We start from the raw sequence: 8679 nt of genomic DNA, 5'->3' as shown, positions 1-8679 counted from the left end.
AAGAAGAGAAAATAAAGATATAGAGCCTTGCGGCTCGTTATCGCTTACCGTGGAGTAGGTGCTGCACAAATGTCAGATCACATATGCCCGAAAATAGAAAGCATAAAATCGACAAAATGTGCGCAGCACGCGAGCTTTACTTGTGCATGGGATCTGCGCCCAGCCTCGTACAAAGGATTACATGCAACAGCGGCAAGACTTTGTACGAGAGGTGGTTGCCGGAACGGGTTCCGACAACCGCGCCTTACGGGTAAAACTTACGAAGATGCTCGATGTTCCAGGAGTTGCTCACTCGGATGCCATCTTCGGTCTCAAGGCGGACAGCGCCGGGCCCAGTGACTCGTTTCACCCGGTAAGGGCCTTCCCACTTCGGCGTCAACTTTGTGTGTTTTTACCCCACGCTTCTAGGGAACTTGCCGGCGCAGGCACCAGGGCCGCGAGCGCTGAGTGCGGAACATCAGCAGGCTGCTGGCGGTGCCGCTACCGGCAAGAAACCTCGTCGCAGCTAGCTGCAGCTCACTTAAGTTGCTGAGCGGGGCTCGAAGCAAAATAAGGGCGCGGCTAGTTAAGCAACTAGCCGCAGCTAACTTACGCTGTTGAGCAGGCTCAAAACAATGCAAGGGCGCGGCTAGTGTAGCAACTAGCCGCATCTCACCTAATGTTGTTGAGCGAGCTCGAAACAACGCAAGGGCGTAGCCAGCTACGAGTTGGCTCCTCCGCGCACAGGTTTTCCACACAAAGTGCGGCCGTCCAGGGGAGATAACTCAAAAATTAGAGATCTGGTTGCTCAGGCTTTGGCAACTTATCTATCCTGGGTGTGTGACGTGCATGGTGGTCTTGGGCGCTCCGAGATCCACCAGCTCGATCTTGATCCAGCGAGTGCATGGTACCGTGAGTACCATGGCGCTGCCGGTCCCGCGCCTCCTGAGATGGGCGCGGTGCATGCACGGACGCCGAGGTCTTGGAGTGCGCCCGGTCGTTGTGGGAGCCGGCCACGCCGCCGATGGGCAGCGCAGCCTTGCCCTGGGACCTGGCAGCACCGTGAGTTCCCTCGTCGATGCGTGCCCTTCCGCCGGCGCCTTCCCCACCATCCATTTGCTCCGGCGGTGGGTGGCTCGGCGCAGAAGGAGCAGCTGCCTCCGAAACTTTCTTCTTCGGCGGCATGTTGATGAAGATGATGAAGATCGCTGAAGAAGATGAAGATCTAGCCCGCGAGAACACGGGATCTGATTCACACAACTTCGACGCCCCCTACCTGGTGCGCCAGAGATGCCGGGGTTTCTGATCCATGGGCACCTATGGGACCGGCAGACCGGGTCCCTTTTGGTTCGGCGGGGGGCGGAGGTCGCGCAAAGAGCAGATTGAGGCGAAGCACACGGGCGCCAGAGATGCCGGGGTTCTTTCTGATCCAGCGGCACCTATGGGACCGGCGGACCGGGTCCATTTGTGGTGGGTGCGGCGGGGGGCGGAGGTCGCGCAAAGAGCAGCGCAGGCGAAGCACGGCGATTGGCTAGTCGTGCGAAGGTCATAATCGAGCGAAAGCACGCGAGCGATTTACCCAGGTTGGGCCGCGAGATGCGTAAAACCCTACTCCTGCTTTGTGGATTGGTATTGATTTCTAGCTCGGGAGCGAGACCGAGCGTGAGTGTGTGGAATTGCTCAACCCCGAGCTCTCAAAATGGCCGACCCCCTCTACGTTGCACACGGGCCTCCTTTTATACTCAAGGGGTTACCGACATAGAGCAACGGGGGCCAAGGGCAAAAATGGAAAGGGTGCCGTGGGTAGGCACAGCTAGGTGCTGTAGTAGGCACAGCTAGGCTGCTACAGTGTTATCATACCTAACCCTGACGGTAGGGGACAAGGGCATTAAATGTCCGTCTGTGTCGCCTAGACAGCACTGGAAGGGACCGCTAGGGACGCCACTGTCTTGCCACGATGGTTGTCTTGTCAGCGCCTGCGTGCCACCGCACGCCCCTAGCTGCACAGCCTCCTGCCACGTGCGCTCGGGAGGGGCCCCGGAGCGACACGTGGGTGGATGTGCTGGAGCGCGGGCGTGGAGTGGGGGCTTGCCGCGGCCGTCGACTTGTCGCTTCCGAGAGCTTGTCGCTCACCGGGCCTTGTCGGGGCGCGTAGCGCGCCGCGGCAAGTTCCTTGGGATGCCCTGGATGGCCTTCCCGGCAAGCGCCTCTTGTCGGGGCCTTGGCACGCTTCTGATGGCCTTCCCGGCAAGCTCCTCTTGCCGGGGTCTTGCCTTCTTCCCGGCAAGCTCCTCTTGCCGGGGTCTTAGCTTGAGTACTTTGTTCTTGAATGGTCTTCAAAGTAGCCGCGGAGGTTCTTGGCGGTCACCCGGCAAGCCTCGCCGCGGGAATGCTGCGACTGCCCGTGCACGAGTTCGGGGTACTAGGGTACCCCTACTCAAGTACACCGACAGATGTGATCCCGTTAATCAAATGACAACTCATGTCTATGGTTAGGAAACATAACCATCTTTGATCAATGAGCTAGTCAAGTAGAGGCATACTAGTGACACTCTGTTTGTCTATGTATTCACACATGTATTATGTTTCTGGTTAATACAATTCTAGCATGAATAATAAACATTTATCATGATATAAGGAAATAAATAATAACTTTATTATTGTCTCTAGGGCATATTTCCTTCAAGAACATGCTTTTATAAAGGCATCTTTCTTAGCACGCATCCTAGCGGTTCTTTCTTTGCACTTGTCAATGGAAATTATCATGGCTTTGAGAGACTCATTGATATCATGCTTAGGTGGAATAGATCTAAGTTTCAAAGAATCAACTTCAAGAGCAATTCTATCAACGTTCCTAGCCAAATCATCAATCTTAAGCAATTTTTCTTCAATCATAGCACTAAAATTCTTTTGCGAAGAACTACATTCTTTAATATTAGATTCAAAATAAGAGGGCATCTTATTATAATTTCCATAAGAATTGTTGTAGGAATTACCATAATTATTAGAGGGATTACTAGGATAAGGCCTAGGGTTGAAGTTTCCTCTATACGCGTTGTAACCAAAATTGTTCCTACCAACAAAATTCACATCCATAGATTCACTATTATTCTCAATCAAAGTAGACAAGGGCACATCATTAGGATCAGAAGAAACACTCTTATTAGCAAATAATTTCATAAGTTCATCCATCTTTCCACTCAAAACATTAATTTCTTCTATCGCATGCACCTTTTTAGTAGATCTTTCAGTATGCCATTGAGAATATTAATATTATGTAGGAGTTTAGTAGCTTCTCCTAAAGTGATTTTCATAAAAGTGCCTCCCGCGGCCGAACCTAAAAGATTTCTAGAAGCAAAATTCAATCTGTCATAAAAATTCTGAACAATCATCCAGAAATTTGAACCATGAGTAGGGCAATTACGTATCATTAATTTCATTCTCTCCCAAGCTTGTGCAACATGTTCATGATCAAGTTGTTTAAAATTCATAATATCGTTTCTAAGAGAGATGATCTTAGCGGGTGGAAAATACTTAGAGATAAAAGCATCTTTGCACTTGTTCCAAGAATCAATACTATTTTTAGGCAAAGATGAAAACCAAGCTTTAGCACGATCTCTAAGCGAAAAAGGAAATAGCTTCAATTTAACAATATCATTATCGACATCTTTCTTCTTTTGCATGTCACACAAATCAATGAAGCTATTAAGATGGGTAGTGGCATCTTCACTAGGAAGGCCAGAGAACGGATCTTTCATGACAAGATTCAACAAGGCAGTATTAATTTCACAAGATTCAGCATCGGTAAGAGGAGCAATCGGAGTGCTAAGGAAATCATTATTGTTGGTATTGGTGAAGTCACACAATTTAGTATTATCTTGAGCCGTCGCGACAAACAAGCAATCCAACACACGAGCAAACAAGAAGCAAACGGGCAAAAAGAGGCAAATAGAGAAAGAGGGTGAATAAAACCGCAAGGGTGAAGTGGGCGAGAGGAAAATGAGAGGCAAATGGCAAATAATGTAATGCGGGAGATAGGGATTGTGATGGGTACTTGGTATGTTGAATTTTGCGCAGACTCCCCGGCAACGGCGCCAAAAATCCTTCTTGCTACCTCTTGAGCACTGCGTTGGATTTCCCGAAGAGGAAGGGATGATGCAACAAAGTAGCGTAAGTATTTCCCTCAGTTTTTGAGAACCAAGGTATCAATCCAGTAGGAGGCTATGCTCGAGTCTCTCGTACCTACAGAAAAACAATAGCTCAACGCAACCAACGCGCTTAGGGGTTGTCAATCCCTTCACGGTCACTTACGAAAGTGAGATCTGATAGAGATGATAAATAATATTTTTGGTATTTTTGATATAGAGATGCAAAGTAAAAAAGTAAAAGCAAAGTAAAACCAAAGCAATAATAAAGTGATGGAGATTGATATGATGAGAAAGAGACCCGGGGCCATAGGTTTCACTAGTGGCTTCTCTCAAGAGCATAAGTATTCTACAGTGGGTGAACAAATTACTGTTGAGCAATTGAAAGAATTGAGCATGGTTATGAGAATATCTAGGTATGATCATGTATATAGGCATCACGTCCGAGACAAGTAGACCGAAACGATTCTGCATCTACTACTATTACTCCACTCATCGACCGCTATCCAGCATGCATCTAGAGTATTAAGTTAAAAACAGAGTAACGCCTTAAGCAAGATGACATGATGTAGAGGGATAGTTTCATGCAATATGATAAAAAAACCATCTTGTTATCCTCGATGGAAACAATACAATACGTGCCTTGCTGCCCCTTCTGTCACTAGGAAAGGACACCGCAAGATTGAACCCAAAGCTAAGCACTTCTCCCATGGCAAGAACAACCAATCTAGTAGGCCAAACCAAACTGATAATTCGAAGAGACTTGCAAAGATAACCAATCATACATAAAAGAATTCAGAGAAGATTCAAATATTATTCATAGATAGACTGGATCATAAACCCACAATTCATCGGTCTCAACAAACACACCGCAAAAAGAAGATTACATCGAATAGATCTCCACAAGAGAGGGGGAGAACATTGTATTGAGATCAAAAAAGAGAGAAGAATCCATCTAGGGTACTAGCTATGGACCCATAGGTCTGAAGTAAACTACTCACACTTCATTGGAGGGGCTTGGATGATGATGTAGAAGCCCTCCGTGATCGATGCCCCCTCCGGCGGAGCTCCGGAACAGGCCCCAAGATGGGATCTCGTGGATACAGAAAGTTGCGGTGGTGGAATTAGGTTTTTGGCTCCTCTTCTGATCGTTTGGGGATACGTGGATATATATGGGAGGAAGAAGTACGTCGGTGGAGCTTCGAGCGGCCCACGAGGCAGGGGGGCGCACCCTAGGGGGGCGCCCTCCACCCTCGTGACCACCTCATGGCTTTCTTGACGGAGGGTCCAAGTCTCCTGGATCTTATCTGATGAGAAAATCACGTTTCCGAAGGTTTCATTCCGTTTGGACTCCGTTTGATATTCCTTTTCTTCGAAACCCTAAAACAGGCAAAAAACAGCAATTCTGGGTTGGGCCTCCGATTAATAGGTTAGTCCCAAAAATAATATAAAAGTGGATAATAAAGCCCAATAATGTCTAAAACAGTACACAATATAGCATGGAGCAATCAAAAATTATAGATACGTTGGAGATGTATCACGGTGCCGTACAGCACGAGCTTTTCCAGGAGGTGATGGGTGCACTGCGCCGGCTCGGAGAAGAGCTTATTGACGTCGACGCTCGCCTTGAGACGGAGGACCTTCGCCTGGTGCACAAGTGGCACAAGTTGAAGGTGGCCATCAACCTCGGGTACTGAGGAAGTCCTGGATTAGGGGGTCTCCGGACAGCCGGATTATATCCTTTGGCCGGACTGTTGGACTATGAAGATACAAGATTGAAGACTTCGTCTCGTGTCTGGATGGGACTCTACTTGGCGTGGAAGGCAAGCTAGGCAATACACATATGTATATTTCCTCCTTTGTAACCGACCTTGTGTAACCCTAGCCCCCTCCGGTGCTAGAGGGTTTTAGTCCGTAGGACAACATACAATCATACCATAGGCTAGCTTCTATGGTTTAGCCTCTCTGATCTCATGGTAGATCTACTCTTGTACTACCCATATCATGAATATTAATCAAGCAGGACATAGGGTTTTACCTCCATCAAGAGGGCCCGAACCTGTGTAAAACATCGTGTCCCCTGCCTCCTGTTACCATCCGCCTTAGACGCACAGTTCGGGACCCCCTACCCGAGATCCGCCAGTTTTAACACCGACATTGGTGCTTTCATTAAGAGTTCCTCTGTGTCGTCGCCATAAGGAAGGATGTTTCGCCTCGTCTTTAAAGACGGTACTACTATTGGGGGAGCTTTGGTCGTCGGCCGAACTCTCCGGCTAGGTGGGTTCATCATGACCGCCTGTTCGACTGCCGCGCCAACGATGACTTCTCGGGTCATCGAAAACAGCCTCCACGTCAAATTGGCACTCACCGAACAAATGGATCCAATGGAGCTCGCCTCCTTAAACGAGATCTTGGATCGCATCGCCGCCATGGGAGTCGCTACGGACTATGTCAGATTGGGCTTAAACCCGATCGAAGGGAGATTAATTCTCCACCGGTCACCCATCATATCGCAGTGGTGGAGGAACAATGCGGCAACCTCTCCTCTATCTTGAGGACCAACTATGTCCGGATTCCCGAGCTCTCTGAGTCGGACGCCCTTTCACGGGAGGACAACATCCAATCCCTGAACTTAGAGTCAGGCAGCGGACCAGGATTATCGGGTAACACCCCGGAACCGGAACTTCCAAAATTGGAAACTCCTCGGCCCCTGGATCCCAGATCGGGTAAGGGTTCGGATTCAATTCCACCCACCCACACAAACATAAGCGATCTTTCTCACATCAGGCAAGAGCCCCAGGAAATAGTACATCACTATTGGGCCAGATTCCTCCTTGCGATGAACAAGGTTAAGGACTGTCGCGAGGAAGACGCAACCTCATTTTTCTGCAATAATTGCACGGACAAGGGAATCCTTAACGCCATAAATCACCGTGAGATAACACGCTTCGCTGACTTGGCATCCATAGTATGAAAGTACTGTGCGATGGAAAGTGCCTGGAAAACCGGAACAAACTTCTGGGATAATCCAGCCCTGAATACAAACCCAGTCCGAAATAAAAGGGTGCATTATCACAATACACCCGAGTAAACTACCAAAAAGCAAAAACCCTTTACAGGGCATGGAACCATACTGGAGGGATGGCTCAACGGACCCTGCAAAATTCATAGCACAGCGGATATAATACCAACGCACAGCCTTAGAGCATGTTGGATACTCTGGCAGGTGGCCAAAAGTGGTGAGGATCTTCTTATCCCAAATACCACAGAGCACCATCCCGTCGATAACAATACGGTGTTAACAGTGTTCGAGACATTTGCATCAAATAATAGGCGCAAACGAACACCCCGCAGCATGGCCGAAATCTGCCACGTAGCAGTAATAAATCCATGGAGTGACATGGCTATTACCTTCAATGCCAGTGATGAACCTAAATTCCAAACAGCCCGAGCACCAGCCGCACTGGTCCTCAGTCCAATCGTGGACGGCTTTCGGCTCACCAAAGTACTCATGGACGGCGGTAGCGGACTAAACCTCATCTACGAGGAAACTCTTCAAAAGATGGAAATAGACTGGAACCGCATCGAGCAAAGTAGCACAACCTTTAGAGGAATTATCCCCAGTCGGGAAGCACGCTGTGCTGGGAAAATCACACTAGATGTGGTATTCGGCACGCCGGACAATTACAGGTCTGAAGAAATTACATTCCAAGTGGCCCCGTTCAGCAGTGGCTATCACGCTCTTTTAGGACGGGAGGCATTTACAATCTTCCAAGCCGTACCCCATTACGGGTACATGAAGCTTAAAATTCCCGGGCCCAATGGAATCATCACTCTCGCCAGTGATCTGGACACAGCACTCCGCGCCGAAAACAAAACAGCCGCATTGGCCCTCGAGCCATTATCCGAAGCCCTCTCGGCCGAGGAATTAACCACGCTACGCTCCACAGTGGACAGGGACGACGTGATAGTTGACAAGAGATCCAAGTCCACATCTTTTAAACCAGCGGATGAAATAGTCAAATTCCAAGTCCACCCGACGGACCCTACAAAAACAGCCTCCATCGGGGCACTATTAATCCCCACTGTGGACGCCGCACTACGAGAATTCCTGCGCGAGAATTGGGACATATTCGCCTGGCATCCCTCAGACATGTCAGGAATCCCGCGCAGGCTGGCCGAGCATAGCCTCAATATCCTAAAGGGATTCAAGCCGGTCAAGCAAGCTCTTCGGCGTTTCTCCGAACCTAAGAGACGGGCCATGGGAGAAGAACTAGCCAAGTTATTGGAGGCCGGATTCATCAGATAAATAAAACATCTGGACTGGCTAGCAAACCTGGTGATGGTACCAAGGAAGGACAAATCCTGGCGCCTTTGTGTCGATTTTAAAGATCTCAATAAAGCTTTCCCAAAGGATCCCTTCCCCCTCCCATGCATCGATCAAATCATTGATGCTACCGCAGGACACGAGTCATTGTGTTTCCTCGACGCATACTACGGTTACCACCAAATCAAGATGGCGGAGTCCGACCAAGCCGCAACAGCGTTCATCACA

This window comes from Triticum urartu, chromosome 4, assembly GCF_003073215.2.
Source record: "Triticum urartu cultivar G1812 chromosome 4, Tu2.1, whole genome shotgun sequence".
Lineage (NCBI taxonomy): Eukaryota > Viridiplantae > Streptophyta > Magnoliopsida > Poales > Poaceae > Triticum > Triticum urartu.
This window is presented reverse-complemented; position numbering follows the sequence as displayed.